This window comes from Dendropsophus ebraccatus, chromosome 5 (genome assembly GCF_027789765.1).
Source record: "Dendropsophus ebraccatus isolate aDenEbr1 chromosome 5, aDenEbr1.pat, whole genome shotgun sequence".
NCBI lineage: Eukaryota > Metazoa > Chordata > Amphibia > Anura > Hylidae > Dendropsophus > Dendropsophus ebraccatus.
Genome location: NC_091458.1, coordinates 154322925 through 154339867, shown reverse-complemented (window position 1 = coordinate 154339867; position 16943 = coordinate 154322925).

The following is a 16943-nucleotide window of genomic DNA, read 5'->3' as shown; positions in this document are numbered from 1 at the left end:
GTCTGCCACTCAGCTTGAGCCTGATACTACTCAGCTGAGCATACAACGCTCAGCTGAGCCGCCGCACGTCATTGGAGCCCGCGGCGTCCCTGGTAACCAAGGATGCTGTCGGGTGTCCGTGGCGTCACCCGGAGAGGAAGGCAGCGCTTCGCTCCGGCCGGGACAGACGTCGCTTGAGCGCAGTCGGGTAAGTTCCTGACAGTAACATTTGTGAACCACTATAATAACCAGTGGATTGAAACATATCTTGGACACACACTGGCACATTCTCAAGTCAGACAGCCATATAATCCTAGGCCAAATTTAGTGACAAGTAGATTAACCCTTTGAGGACCCAGACGAAAATGACCCAAAGGACCGCACCAATTTTCATTTTTGTATTTTCGTTTTTCCTCCTCCTAAGAGCTCTAGCACTTTTCATTTTTCCTGTCAGGGGTAAAGCACACACTATTAGTAAAATATTAGTGATAACACTATATTGGTAAGTTAAAGGGGAACTATCAGCAAGTTAGACAATCTAACCTGCTGGTAGCCCACTATAGCGCTGGGAATGCTAAGGAGGAAGGTGGTGCCAGTCCCACGCTGTCAGTTGGAGTAAACTCCACAACAGATTACCATTAGGAGCACTGCCGCATCATCTGACCCTTCTAATCATAATCAATGGAAGGGGGCGGGCCAGATGCTGCTGCAGTGCTCCTAATGGAGTTTACCCTGACTAAAAATGTAGGACTGGCACCGAGAAGGATGGTAAGACACATACCTTTTCCTTTAAATATCTTGAAGTGATAGAAAATTGTATTTAAAAATAAAAAAACTTATACCACATAACCCTTTTAAGGCTTTTGATTCAGGCAGCTTTAAAGTGAGAACAAGTTCCCTTTGTATATTTATTGGTGGTACCTGATATCAGAAGATTGTTGCTCTTACGTTATTTATAGCTCATTTTCATTGCCTATCCTGGTTTATTATTACAATACATTTATCCCCAACAAAACCCTTTTATCTGCAGTAATTATATTTTCTACTGTTATTGTTCCTAGATATTGCTAATTACATTAAATTATAGGTTTGGTATAATTATCCATAGTCAGTTGTCTTGTATAGTACTATATAATTAGATGTGCATTTTTGGCCAGGATTTTACATTATTTTCGGTACTTATTATGTTCCAGAAAACTTCCAATTTAAAAGAAAGTAATGTGATATTAAGAGCATAACAAATAATATGAGGCAGGAGTAACCGATATGAATAGTATTTATACTCATATTTAAAGGGTTTTAAGGTCTTAGGTATACAGCACAACTTGTAATTAAACATGAGCGCAACTCAAGCATGTCTGATCATTCAGCATTTAAATACCGGTGGCTGAAAAACTTGGATGCAGCCCCAAGGAGTTGTGGAAAACATAAATACAGCCTATGGTTCCTATTTAAGAAGTCTGGCCATCTTTAAAATCTGGGAAATAGCAGGGGCAGGGGGAAGTTTGATCAGGAGTATGAACTTACCTCTCCCTGTGCCAGTGGTGAGTGATGGGACCGGCCTCAGGACCCTACCAGGCTCCGGAATCTTCAGCGCTGACACCTCATGACACGGCTAATAGACTGGCTACTCAGCCAGTCAGTGTCTGGGGTGGGACGCAGCTCCAGTCACTGATTGGCTGAGCGATCAATCCATCAGCCGAGACAGGCATTTTCCCCTGAGTCGTGACGTCATTACAACTTGGGGGAAAATGCGCGGGGGTCACGTGGATGGTCCTGCCACTCACTGCAGGTGCGGGTAGAGGTTAGTTCATACTGTTGATCAAATTCCCTCTTCCCCTGCTAGATTTAAAAAATGGCTGGACTTCTCCTTTAAATGTCTGGCTACAATTCCTCAAAGTACTGGCAGGAGCAGATGTGTAGTGACTGTTGCACAGTGCCACCACACTAAGGCCTTATACACATGTTCCGTATTTCACGTGCAGTCTGTGGAAGTCCTGTAGTTACTTTTTGGGACTGGAGGCCTAGTGTCAGGAACCGGACAGCAGGACAATACAAGACAGTGAGCCCTGATGCTGAACCCCGCCCACTGTCCCTACCTGCTTGCCGCAATCCACCCTAAGATGGTGGCGGGCAACTTGGCGGCGGTCCCTGTACTGGCTTGGTGGGACACAAAGACAAGACAGACAGACAAAACACAATAAAGAATAGTCGACAGTCCGGGTCACAACAATCGGGCAGAAAAGTACAAAATCACAATCCAAGAAGCAAGGTCAATAAACAGGCAATATGGTCAGGGGCAGGCAGCTAGCAGGGATGGTCAGAAATACAAAGCAAAAGAGTCAGAATAAACAGAGCAAGAGAACCAGAACCAGGCAGAGACAAGCTCAATATCCAGCAGTGAGAGGCAGGCTGGCACACACTATATAGGAGACCAGAGGTCCAGTGCAGGAGCTAATTGGACCAGAGCCCTAATCCCCTCAGAACACCTGGGGCAAGAGAAACTTGACTGGCAGAGAGAACAGTCAATCAGACTAGCTAACCAGCATCAGAGTTAACTCCGAAGTGGCCAGTAGTATCTCAGGCAAAGCGGGTGTGGCTGAACAAACACAAAAGGAAATAGAGCAGTGTTTAGACAAGGTTCAGGACACGCAAAACATACAAAAACACTGAATATCAGCGCCATCTCAGGTGCGCAGCACGAGCCAAGGGGCGCACGGAGTTCGGCACAGGCATATTCATGACACCTATGAGGTGCTTGTGGGCTGGAGACTAGAAAATGCAGTACAGGCTGGTGTAAAGTATATCAGGAAAGTTGCCTGTTCATTGGGGTGGAAGTCTTCACAAGAGAAGTAATAACCACAGCCTGGACATTGTGGATTAAATGGAAAGTTGGAGAAGTGACGAGTTCCATTATCCTGGGGCTCAAAAAAGAATGTGGTAATGAAAATGTGTGGCTTACAAATGTTTTGTGAGAGTTACTGCTGAAGGGATATAGACATGATGCATTACCAGCTTTTGAGTAGTTCGCTTTGTGCAAATTGGCGCTCTTGGGGTGCTAGGCACCCCCCCCCCCCTCCAGTGTGCCTAACAGCCTTACTGCCTAACTGTCTTAATGTGAAGACTCACGCGCAGCCGCTCTCTGCTTAAAAAATTGATATGTCAATTCTTTGAGCGGAGAGTAGTGGAGAGCAGAGGCGCGCAAGACTTCACATTGAGACAGTTAGGCAATAAGGCTGTTTCGAACACTTACTGGGGGTGGAGCACAGGCAGGTGGGATTCCGAACGGAGTCTGTGGTGAGTTCTGCTCAGAACTTTCCCCTTTTCTACTTGATCATGTACTTCGAATACCTGTTAGACAATATTCCTGATCCCACTATACACAGTACAATTGAGCATGCATGTGTTTGAATAGGGAGAGGGGAGAAAGCTGCTGCAAGACACCTTTGGCACCAGCTTATTTGCCATCAGAACAAAATGATTAGACATATTGAAATTCAACATGAACATATCCTTTTTCTTTAACCAGACACCTGCTGCCAGCAGAGTTAGAAGAGTCCCATATACATGTTCGATGGTCCTTACGGGCACCTCACATCTGTTCAAATGAGTCCACTAGTTTGACTTTTACTTATTCCCCAATCTTAACTGAATTTAATGCTTCATTTTGCCTTTACCATTTAGCGATAACGTGGTATAAAAGTGATATTATTTTTACATTTGAGATCTATAGGATATTTTATTTCTTAGTATTATGATTACTTACCATAAATTACAGTTTAGCGCTGAAATTCCCAATACAAATGACTAATGGTCCCCCGAGACCATTAGTGAAACTTGTGCTGATGCAATGGCTCAGCAACAAAGTGTCCCTGGAAAGTATTTTAATATGCTGCCAAGCACAAAATCATTGCTCAAAAAGAGGAAAATACAAAGGAGTCCATAAAGCATTACATTGTATAAGATTTATAGACTATATGACTTTGCCTAGGACCAGTGTCGCTGAGGAAAGACGCATTAAAATTTAGCATTAGCTTCCCGAAGGCCTTTTGGGATTGATGTTATATACAGGAAAAGTGCTGGAGTAACCATCTAAAGATAAAAACTATTATGGTCTTTTACAGATATGCAAAATGACAAAGGAACGTTCGCTGCATTACTCGGCTCCTGAAATACAAATACTTGCATTCAATATACTAACACTGCCAATATTGGCACACCAAAAGAGACACTGGCTACACCCTGAAATGCCATGGCAGAAAGGGGCCTAACAAGGTTTTTTTTTTTTTCACTTGCAATGTTGCATTAAAAAATTAAATTATTGATTGCATTAAAGTCCCCTAGAGAAACACACACACATGTATACAAAAAGAGTGAATAAAATTAAATTAAGTTAATAAACCCCTGCAAGACAGAGCCCTTTGATGCACAAAAGTCAGTCAAATTAATGCAATGTTCCTCCCCACCTTCTTAGAGCCATTACCCCAAGCTGCCTGGGCACTGATGTGTGCGGGACCGCTCTCACTGCACCGGTCCCCCACACATCAAACCCCTTCACAGTCAGGAACGTGCATGTACGTTCCTGCGGCACTTGGTATGTGCAGCAGGAACGTATATCAATGTATTACTGGGTTAAAAAAGTCATTCACATAAAAAAAAAGTAATTATTATTTATTTAGCAAAAGTGTAAGAACAATTCTGCATGTTTTACATGATTTTGTGTTACAACAAAGTAAATGTCGTGCTTTGAGTCATGGATCTGCTGTACCACCGCTAGGGATGGCGTATGCCGCACCAGGGTAGGGAGTCTAAGGGGCCGCTGGTCCTCACCAGTGCCCGCCACAAGGTGGGAGGGACTTGCTGCTGCTGGTGACCCCTCGGTTGCTACCCCTGACTTGGCTTGCTAGAGGCAGCGGGCGAGGTGCAACTGGAGACACATTGGCAGACAGGAACACAACCGGACTCACAGCTGAAACCACAGGCTGCAGGAATACAGCAGGAACCACGGGCAGGAGCAAGGAGAGAGCTGGGACTACACACTAGGAAATATTGAGAGGCTCCAACAGGGAATAACAGGGCAGGTGCAGCTTTATAGGGAAGGTAATTAATTGCACAACTAATTAAGGATGTACTGTCCCTTTAAATCACAGTGAGCCGGTGCAGCGTGGGCATAAACGCTGCTACTATGCTTAGCACTGTGGGGAACGGCGATTGCTTTTCCACCCTTTTGTCTGTAGAGTCTTATATGACACAACAGAGCAGAGCCATGATTAAGGGCGAGCAAGCCCGAATTGCGTCGGATTTTTAATGGTTTAATAAAGAATTGGAATTTTAGCGAGCTGAAGAGAATCGTTTGTGTTCATCCCCTCTTCTGGTAACCCTTGGGTCCAGGGTCAACTCTCACATGCTCCTAGAGCGGCATGTAGCCAAGATAAACACTACTTGATACGTGGAAGGGATGGAGTTCGAGTGCTGACCACCCACTGCCTTTTGGTTATGTTCACACATAGTATTTCCATCTGTATTTTAGTTAACCAAACCCAGGATTGGGTTGAAAACATAGAAACTGGGCAAATCTTTCCACTATAATTTTGTCCTGTCAGTTAAACATCTGATATTGGTTGAAAAAAGACTGACCAAAAGAAAAGAATACTATGTGTGAACACAACCTTAGGCCACGTTCACACTATGTATATGTTGTTTTTTTTTTCATTTTTTATTAAACAACAACTGTAGTTGCAGGTTTAAAAAACGTCTATTGTTTAATGACAGTTGTTGGTCGCATTAACCAGTATAGAATCCACACACTGTATATATTCCGGCCTGGATTCCATGCGGTCGCACAGAGAACTGACATGTCTATTTTGTGCGTCCGCTATTCATTGAACAGCAGCAGGAAATAGACTGTGCAGACAATATAAAGTGCGGCTCCAGACGTACTTTACATTGTCTGCTATGGCTAATTGGAGTGCAGGCACACCCGAATGTGCCCGTTGAAGTGATGTTCACCTGGCCGATACTACAGTATCGGTTGGGTTGAACATCTCAGACAGCGGCCGTTCTGTGACACGACCATATCACAGAAAGGCCGCTGTTATGCCATGTGTGAACATGGCCTCAAGATGGATAAGTATAATAAGGTAGATCAGTGTCCACTGCCATATAGGTTGGATTTTACAAAATTTGTTGTTAGTTTCCCTTTAAATGAATAGTTACATGGAAAAAAATATTTATATCTAAATGTATATAGTCCTACAATGGGTTTCATATAATAACTGTAAACAATAGATAACTCTACCACTTTTGGTGTGAAGTGCAGTACAAGATTTACTCCAACCCTATTAGTAATGACACAAGCCCTGCAAGTGTTCAGTAATAAGCGGAGGGTCAAGGAGATTGTCGTTTCATTGTGGCTCTTTTGCTGTTAAGCTAGTGGAAAGTGATCTTAACTATCACAATGATTCATTGACAGCTCCGGGAACCAGCTGATCTCTGCCCTGATAAACTGTGTACATTTCCATTGTATTGAACACATTTCAGGCTATCAGAACTATGACATTTCCTGCCCTTCTCTGTCCATCCAGAAGCATTATTCTAAATTCCTTTATACAGTTGCTTCATGTTAACCAACACTGTAATCACACTCAAATGGGAAATCAAATCGCTACAACGGGACAATATCCCAGGGATGGTATTTTTTTTTTTTTTTTTTAAATGGCACTGTCACTAGAGAAAAATCTTGTCATAGAGCAAGGATGGGGAACCCCTTGTCCCATATAGCAGGGATGGGAAACCCTCGTCACAAAGAGCATTGATGGGGAACCCTCGTCTCATAGAGCGGGGAGGGGGAACTCTCGTCCCATAGAGCAGGGATGGGGAACCCTCGTCTAATACAGCAGGGATGGGGAACGCTCGTCTCATACAGGAGGGATGGGGAACCATCGTCCCATAGAGCAGGGATGGGGAACCCTCGTCTCATACAGCAGGGATGGGGAACCATCGTCCCATAGAGCAGGGATGGGGAACCCTCGTCTCATACAGCAGGGATGGGGAACCCTCGTCTCATACAGCAGGGATGGGGAACCATCGTCCCATAGAGCAGGGATGGGAAACCCTCATCTCATACAGCAGGGATGGGGAACCCTCGTCCCATAGAGCAGGGATGGGGAACCCTCGTCTCATACAGCAGGGATGGGGAACCCTCGTCCCATAGAGCAGGGATGGGGAACCCTCGTCCCATAGAGCGGGGATGGGGAACCCTCGTCTCATACAGCAGGGATGGGGAACCCTCGTCTCATACAGCAGGGATGGGGAACCATCGTCCCATAGAGCAGGGATGGGAAACCCTCATCTCATACAGCAGGGATGGGGAACCCTCGTCCCATAGAGCAGGGATGGGGAACCCTCGTCTCATAGAGCAGGGATGGGGAACCCTCGTCCCATAGAGCAGGGATGGGGAACCCTCGTCCCATAGAGCAGGGATGGGGAACCCTCATCCCATAGAGCAGGGATGGGGAACCCTCGTCTCATACAGCAGGGATGGGGAACCCTCGTCTCATACAGCAGGGATGATGAACCCTCGTCCCATAGAGCAGGGATGGGGAACCCTCGTCTCATAGAGCAGGGAGGGGGAATTCTTGTCACATAGAGCAGGGATGGGGAACCCTCGTCTCATACAGCAGGAATGGGGAACCCTCCTCTCATACAGCAGGGATGGGGAACCCTCGTCCAATAGAACAGGGATGGGGAACCTTTGTTTCACACAGCAGGGATGGGGAACCCTCATCCCAAAAAGCAGGGATGGGGAACCCTCGTCCCATACAGCAGGGATGGGGAACCCTCCTCCCATTGAGTAGGGATAGGGAACCCTCATTCCATTGAGTAGGGATGGGGAACCCTCATTCCATTGAGTAGGGATGGGGAACCCTCATCCCATTGAGCGGGAATGGGGAACCCCCGGCTCTTCAGCTGTTGCAAAACTACAATTCCCATCATGCCTGGACAGCCAAAGCGCCAGCTTTTCACCCATTTTTGAATTTTGGGTGCAGACTGGAATCAGACCAGACTTTTTATTTTTTTCCTTGAAAAATGGCATGAAAAAATGCTAGATTTGCCACATTCCATTTGTTGGGTCAAAAAACGCTGTGGACATGTATTAGCTAAGAGTCAGTGGGGAAATATGAAAACAATGCCCCATTGCCTGGGGCAATTTTTTCTACTGCTGTAACTATGTTGTTTTTTTAAAGTATAGTAGGGCTTAAAATGAGGAAACCCTGCCCCCCCCCAAAAAAAAAAGTAAAAAGAAAAAAGAAAAAATAGGGAGCAAAATCATATCTTAGTCCAACCTTACTCATAAATCAGTGTGGCAATGTATGAAAGTTTGTACTCACTCAGCGGAGGGAAGAGTTCCCGTCTCTCGAACCCCCCCCCCCCCCCCGCCGTGGCCAGGATCACTCGTAGTTACACTTGCAGGAGAAGCAGTTTTCTTACTTAGCTGCTACTGCTGCATCCGCCCGGCAGTGGCGGTCTTTGGCACCAAGCACCCCAAGCGATCGCTTGGGGCCCCCACGCCCCGCTTTTGTGCTCAAGACCGCTGGACAGGGCCGCTGCACCCGCTCGCTGCTGCCATCTGAACTGTAACTATGAGCACTCGTAATGAGCGCTCATAGTTACATGCAGCAGCACTGACAGGGCGGGAGACATTGTCTCCCTTCCTGTCAGTCACTCTTGTGGCCGCAGGAAGTGTTTTCCCTGCGGTCACAAGTGGCAGCATTGTCCTTGTGGTGTCGGCACTCCAGTGACATCAATGGAGCATCGGCGCCAGGACAAGGGGAGTGCGGCCTCTTGTGATCGCAGGGAAAACCCTTTCTGCGGCCACAAGAGTGAAAAGAAGAGGAGACGCCCGGACCCAGGTGAGTATAAGTGTTTGTTTTATTGTGTTATATACTATATGGGAGGGAGAGCACACAGGGGCCTGTGTAACTGGGGGAGTGCACAGCGGGGGTCTATATAAATGGGGGGAGCACACAGGGGGGCTATATAACAGGGGGGCACACAGGGGGGCTATAGACTACTGGGGCTTCACAGAGGGGTCTATATACTACTGGGGGCAGCACACAGGGGGTCTATATACTACTTGGGGCAGCAGAATGGGGTCTATATACAACTTGGAGAGCACACAGGAGGTCTATATTCAAGTGGGGGAGCACACAGGGGGGCTATATACTACTGCGGGAGCACACAGGGGTCTATATACTACTGGTGGGGCACACAGGGGGTCTATATACTACTGGAGGTCTATATACTACTTGTGAGGCACACAGGTGGTCTATATATAACTGTGGGAGCACACAGGGGTCTGTATACTACTGGGGGAAGCAAACAAGGGGTATATACTACTGGGGGCAGGACACAAGTGGTATATACTATTGGGGGCAGCACACAAGGAGTATATATTACTGGCGGTAGCGCACAAGGGGTATATACTACTGTAGGCAACACACAGCAGTCTATTGTTTTGGAACGCGTGTCGAGGGGGGGGGGGGGCCCAGACATAACTTCGCTTGGGGCCCCAGAAATGCCAAGACCGCCCCTGCCGCCCGGCTCCTCGAGGATGAGACCTCACACTGTGTGGCTCACTTGGAAATCACTGCCTTTTCTTTTCTTGGAACATCAGTAAGGGTTCATTTACACAGAAAGATTATCTGACAAATTATCTGCCAAAAATTTGAAGCCAAAGCCAGAAACAGACTATAAACAGAGATCAGGTCATAAAGGAAAGCCTGAGATTTCTCCTCTTTACAAATCCATTCCTGGCTTTAGCTTCAAATCTTTGGTAGATAATCTGTCGGATAATCTGTCTGTGTAAATGGACCCTAAGGGTCCATTTACACAGAAAGATTATCTGCCAAAGATTTGAAGCCAAAGCCAAAAACAGACTATAAACAGAGATCAGGTAATAATGAAAAGCCTAAAATTTCTCCTCTTTGTAAATCTATTCCTGGCTTTGGCCTCAAATCTTTGTCAGATAATCTTTCTGTGTAAATGGACCCTTAGGGCCCTATTACACTAACAGATTATCTGACAGATTTTTGTAAACCAAAGCCAGGAGTGGATTTGAAAAGAGGAGGAATCTCAGTCTTTCCATTGTTACCTGTTCTCTGTTTAGAGTCCATTCCTGGCTTTGGCTCAAAAAAATCTGGCAGATAATCTGTTGGTGTAATAGGACACTTAGACTATGTTTTTTATTTAAGCATATAACAATTTATTTGTGCCCCCCCCCCAAAAAAAAATAAGAATAAATAAATAAATAAATAAAATACATATACCAACGCACACCATTTGTAAGGAATGGGCTACTAGACAGCTTTTAGACAGTTATCTCCTTCAGGCTATGTTCACACATTGTATTTTGATCATTATTTCTGTCAGTATTTGTAGCCAAAATCAGGAGAGGAAAAATTATAAAGGGAAGATTTGCACAGTTTTTTTCACCCATGGGAAGATTTGCACAGTTTTTTTCACCCATTCTTGGTTTTGGTTGAAAAAGTACTGACCAAGGGGCTAGGTTCACACTATGTAATAATGACTTCGGTCTTTCATACCAACGGCCGGCATTGTACAAATGATGTCTGTTATTTTAAAAATATTTGCACATTGATGGACGATATTATAAAAGACAACCCTAATTTTTACATAGTCTGAACCTAGCCAAAGACACACAGAAATGCTATGTGTGAACATAGCCTATATGTGTTTGACAACTAGCCTAAAGCAGTGTTCACACAGTAGTTTTACCCTTTCTTAAGCTATAAAAAGCCTACAAAATGTCTGTGGGCAGTTCAAAGAGTGTCATCCATGGGCGACCTGCAGTTATGGACAGCGAACACAATAGAAACTTTTTTTTATGTGGTCCAGGCGCAAGGTAAATGCACAAACTATAGAAGCCACAGTCATGTGCACTGGTCTATAGAATAGAATGAGTCCTATACTATACTATCCGTTATTCCAGCTTTTTCTACAGGGTTCTTAGAATGGTTTTACACAGGCTTAAATTTTTGCAAAAACGCTGGGAAAAAAACAAAAACAAAAAAACGCCATAACATTTACTGGAGTTAAAATGCCCACAGCCAGATATTAGTTGTAAGTCAATGGAAATATATGAAATTGCCACCCTTACTTTTTTGTGTTTTTCTCTCCTCTGGCATTTTTTTCTTCTTCGTGTCAGATTTCCAACATGCAGCATGCTGAGACTTAGGTGTTTGTTGTGCAAACTGTGGCTTTTCTCTTTCATTAAGTTCAATGGAATCTCTTCTGTTTATTTAAAAAACACCAAAGGCAAAAAAAAAAAAAAAAAAAGACAATCATACCGTTATCTTTGGGTAATATAAGTGTATGGGCACACTAAGGAATTCTGGTGGATAACTTGCCGTGGATTCGGTCGCTCGCTGCCCCGCGCTCCCGCTTTGATCTCCACCCATCCCATAGACTCCTTTCTAAGTTCAGGTAGATTCCGCAGTCTGCCCAGAGAACAAACGTTTTCATCTGTCTGACCATAGAATGGAGTCTATGGGATGGGCTGACAGTGAAGTGGGGGCGGCGAACAACAGAATCCGCTCCAAGTTATCTACAAGATTTCCTTAGGCTGGGTTCACACTTTTTGCAAAAAACGGATAGAAAACAAGGATGCATGAATGTTTGCACAGAGAGAGGAAAGAGGTTGTTACTGGCTGCAGTGATACAGCTCGTGATTATCAAAACGCTGCTGGTGCTGCTGCTGCTGTTGTGTACTACAGACAACTGAGAAGATATTGTAGGAAAGGAAAGATTAAGAAAGCGGAGAGGAGAAATATCTAGTGATTGAGGGAGAAATATAGAGAGGGCGAAAGATAGATAGATTAGGCATAGGACAGCAAAGGGTGCACGGAACAAAAACGTGCTCTACAGATATACAAGTCCTATACTTCTGAGTGTGTATATCACATCTATCTTATCCTGAGAGACAAAAATACCTGGTGCAGGTGTATAGCATAAAAGTCTTTAAAAAAGTGCTATACATATAGACAATTTCTATACTTGGACCCTTCTGATAGTGTGTATATCACATCCGTCTTATCCTGACAGACAAAAATACCTAGTGCAAGGCCATAACTGGCATCCAGGTTTACTACTGGTGTGCCTGCCCTTGCCTCCATGTTGACTACTGCTGCTCCTGTACTGGCCTCCGTGTTGGCTACTGCTGCTCCTGCCTGGCCTCCATGTTGACTATTGCTGCTCCTGCCTGGCCTCCATGTTGGCTACTGCTGCTCCTGCCTGGCCTCCATGTTGGCTACTGCTGCTCCTGCCTGGCCTCCATGTTGGCTACTGCTGCTCCTGCCTGACCTACATGTTGACTACTGTTGCTAAAGACTGTCCTCCATGTTGGCTACTGCTGCTCTTATACTGGCCTCAAATGACTATTGCGGGACCTCCACTGGCCTCCAATGACTACTGCTGCTCCTTTACTGCATTTTTGAACTTTTTCCTGCATTGACCCAGCAATGGTGAATTTCTTGCATAGACCCTGTAATGGTGAATATTGAAGTCTGAAAAAAAAAATCACTTTGAGATATCGAAAAGATAATGATGTTACTGACATGTAGAGCCCTAAATTCAACCAAATACACTACCCCCGTATCATATAGATGCTATAAACTATGAAATCTGAAGAAATACGAAATTCGGTAGAACTGAACGTTCTGAAAAAATCCGGAAGTCCGGTTAGAACGAACTTTTGAAAAGTTCGCTCATCTCTAGGGTAGACCTAAATCCAGCCAAAGTGTTGCTTTAAAGGGGGATTCCCCCCAAAATTATTTTTGCATTAATACGTTGCCCACCCGTAGCTTTCCATCTTTCCAATATAAAGTTATTAAGGATTCTGCACAGTTTTGCTGTTATCTAGGTGCACTCACTCCCACGGATTGCATAGAATCACCAGCTCTCAGTCCACTCCGACACGCTCCCTGCTCCTGGCCCGCATCCTCCGAGACGGCATCACGCGTCCTGCTTCTCTTCAATGGGCCAGGTTAGCGCTTCTAACCCAGCCAATCTGAAGTGAAGGAGGACGGCGGTGGCTGCTGTTAGAGAGGGAGACAGTGATCAGTCAGTGCAGCTGTCACTGACTCCTTCTCAGCCACCCCAGTCACCAGTACCGTGTGCCCCCCCCCAGCCTCAGAGCTCACCCCTTGACTGTGACCCATCACTCGCGGCACCCCTGTCACCCCCCATCTCCATGTACACCATCTCACCACCCACGGCTCACTTTCCCCCCATCACCCACTCACCCGCATGACCGGCGGCACCCCTCCCCCCTGGTCCGTCAATTGCTGAGAGCCGCGGGTCACTGTCCCCCGTCACTTGCGGCTGCTGTGCGCTTGCCTGCGGCACTTCCCGGCAGCACCCCCCCCGGTCCGTCAATTGCTGAGAGCCGCGGGTCACTGTCCCCCGTCACTTGCGGTTGCTGGCAACTCGCCCGCGGTGCTTACCAGCGGCACCTGCGCCCGCCCGTCACTTGCCGGCGCTTACCGGCGGCCCCGCGTCCCTGCAACTCACTGTCCCCCGTCACCTGCGGCTGCTGGGCCGCGCTGTCACAGGACACAGCGCAGTGAGGATAGGTATAGCTGAACTACAGATCCCAGCTAGCCAAGGTAATGTCAGCAACAGGACAAATTGACTACTGACAGCTGCACTACAAGTCCAAATCAGCAGCCCAGAGTAGCAAAAAAAAAAAATGTTTTGAAAATTTTAAGCCCTTAGAAGGACTGTTGGGTTCTTTATGCTTGATTCCTGCCTAACCGTACACTAATTCCCTGCCTAACACTCTCCCTGACAGACAGCAGCTCTCTCCCTAATCTCTTCCAGCCTGCGTCTGATGCGAACACCGCGGGACCTGATTCTTATATGCCCAAGTCATCCGATCTGGCCAGCCAATCGTTGCTATCGACATGTAGAGTTCCCACGTGATGCTACGAGCTCCCAAAGACTCTCCTGCATGATGATTGGCTGAAAAAAAGCCGCCAAACATGCAGGAAGAGGAAAATGACATTGTCTTGAGTATCGCGAGATGCTCGTCCGAGTAACAGGCACCATCGAGTACCCTAATACTTGAACGAGTACCAAGCTCGGACTAACATGCTCGCTCATCACTTATGATTATATATTCCATCAATACCCTCAGCAGTGGGACTGTTCAGCTGGTTCTGGGATGCTTGGAGAAGTGTATGCAATTCTTCAGTAAGCCCTATGCAGTGCCTCACCAGTAAGGCTCACATTATAGTTGCTGACATAGACCATTTATTTATGGGGTGAGGAAACTAAGCTTAAGAGATTACGGCAAAGTTTACATTACCGCCATGGCATCTCAGCATTGATAGAATGACTGACTTGTCCCAATAGTCTGAACTTATGAGCATGAACTAACCTGGTAGCTATTGTATTGCTTCAGGCACTATGTACAAGATCCTCGTGTCATGTCTAATGGTTAATTTGAAGAAACTGCTCTCTTAACGCTCTTTAACAAAATCGTTTACCTTTCTTCTTCCCGCTGTCTAGACGACCAGGTTATCCCAGTGCGGTTTTCATGCTCGTGTCTGGCTTGAATCCAAAGTAGCGTTGTTGTTGTTCTGTCACAAGCTGATATAATTAATTGCATAGCCTTCTGGGCCTCTGCGTATTTTGTATTAAGTCTTTTCATTTAATTCCTAAACTCCCTTAATGGTGCTTGTAGATGCTGTGTGTTATTGGCAGCTTAAAACGAGGATCTTGGGATAAATGAATAGATGCTGTAAAAAGAGCAATTAAAATATTCATAATAGCAAATATAGTGTATCCCTACTAGGCAATAGGCTTCCCCCCCCCTCTCTCTCTCGTAATGTTCTCTCAAGATATGACTTATATTTCCTTCCTATAAAATGAGGAGTTAGAATAAGATTTAAGGAAAGATCTCTACAAGTTTGGCCCATACAGAAAAGCAGTGTACAGTACATCTTAAAGGGATTGGTTTTGGAAACAGAAGATGGATCAGGTCTTCTATTTCCTGACACTCGCTTATGCTCTTCCCAAGTCTAACCCTAAGTATACCTACGGAGAGGAGAAAGGTGTAAGTCCCAATCATACGTGTGGGCGATACTATGCCTGCATGCGATGACCAATAGTTGCCGATATGGCATGATTTCGTCTGAGTACTTTACATTGTAAGAACAGTCTGTACAAACTCTGTTCACTGAATAGCCGCAGAGCACCGTGGCTGTATTGTGTACACTATGGCCTTAGCTATGGCCTTAGAGTTGCTGCTCTGGACCACCCACCAGTCAGTGAGTGGCAGGGTTCTGTCTGATCGGTATTGAGGCTGGGTTCACACTGAGGAATTCTCGAGGAATTGAAGCAGAAAGTTTTCTGCTTTAAATTTCTCGCCCATTCAGCTCTGGCGGAATTCAAAGCAGAATTTCAAGCCCTATTGACTTCTATAGGATTCCTCTAGCAGAATCCGCCCAAAGAATTGACATGTCAATTCTTCAGGTGGAAAGCAGATCCGTGGCGGAATTTTCAGGGTGGAAATTTCGCTGTGTGAACAAATAAGCGGAAAGCCCATTAAAGCCAATCTACATTCACAATGTTCATTCTTTACGGGGGCGGAATTCCTCGTCCATTTTGCTGCTGAATCCGCAAGAATTCCTCAGTGTGAACCCAGCCTGACAGATTACTGTCATTGCTAGGTGGGCGGATTGGAGCAGTTCACATTTTACCCTGAGCCTCTGTCGCCAGGTGTATGCTCCCCTTAATTCTGGTGACAGTATCTTGAAAGGGATACTCCGATATAAAAAATAGTTTTATTTAAATACAATTTCCCCCAAGATATATAACTTGCTAATATAATGTTATTACTAATAGTTTTGGCTTCAATTTGGCTTCACACAATTTATTTGAGTAACCCAGAGAGGTAAAGAAGAAGAACTACAAAATGTGTATTGTCTACAGCTCCCTGTCTCCTCCCTCTCTCTAGAGACAATGCATAGTACTCTGTCATAGGAGGTTTGGCTGGATCTTGTGTCTTGGCGCCAGTCCTGTTCCCCGAATGTCACTATCTCTGACCAACCTATACAGCCTACATCACTATCTTCTTGTCATAGCAGAGAAGGCAAGGTGGGAGGACTGTGACAAACCGTTGCTCAAAGCAATTCATTACATTAAGGCGACTCTGTCACCTCCAGTCAGTAGAGTATACAACTGTCTATCTGCAGTTTGTATCTTTCTATGTTCCTGCATTCCTTTGCTATAAGCCACAAATGAAGGAGTCTACGTCGTCCTCTCTATGAAGCATCATGCGCAGCCTGTAATCTTACAACAGGGATATCATCCGTTTCCTGTAAGTTTGGGTGCTATTCCTCAGCCAATAAGCATGCAGGAGACTCTTTGGTACTCTCTGAACAGCTCGCACTCCTTTATAAGACCCACATGACCAAAATTAGCAGGATATGCCTGTGCTCATATGTCCGGACCTTATGTCTTCCCCATTCTGTGAGAGCAGCAATGGTAAGTGTAATACCATATCCATACTGCCCCCCGTTTGGGTGCAGCCTTCCCCGCCGGTGGTGCTGGCCGGGTTTTGGTGGGGCTTAATGGGTCTGGTCCTGTGACATTGGGGTTGTGGTGCCGTTCCATGGCCTCCCTTCCCTGCATGTGCACGCTTTGCGGGGTTGGCGGTCGCTGACCGACACGGTGTGGAGTTAGCGTAGGGACCCGTGTGGACCAGAGGACCTGCGCGGTGGTACACGGGGCAATATGGCTTGATCAATTCATATACAGACACTCTGGTGTTGATTTTTAATATAGGCCTAGCGGCATTAGTATCAGCCATAGATGGGATGTGCAGCCGTTCCATTGTCTCCAGTTTGTGACTCTTTGGTACATCCTGCGATCACGTGGGA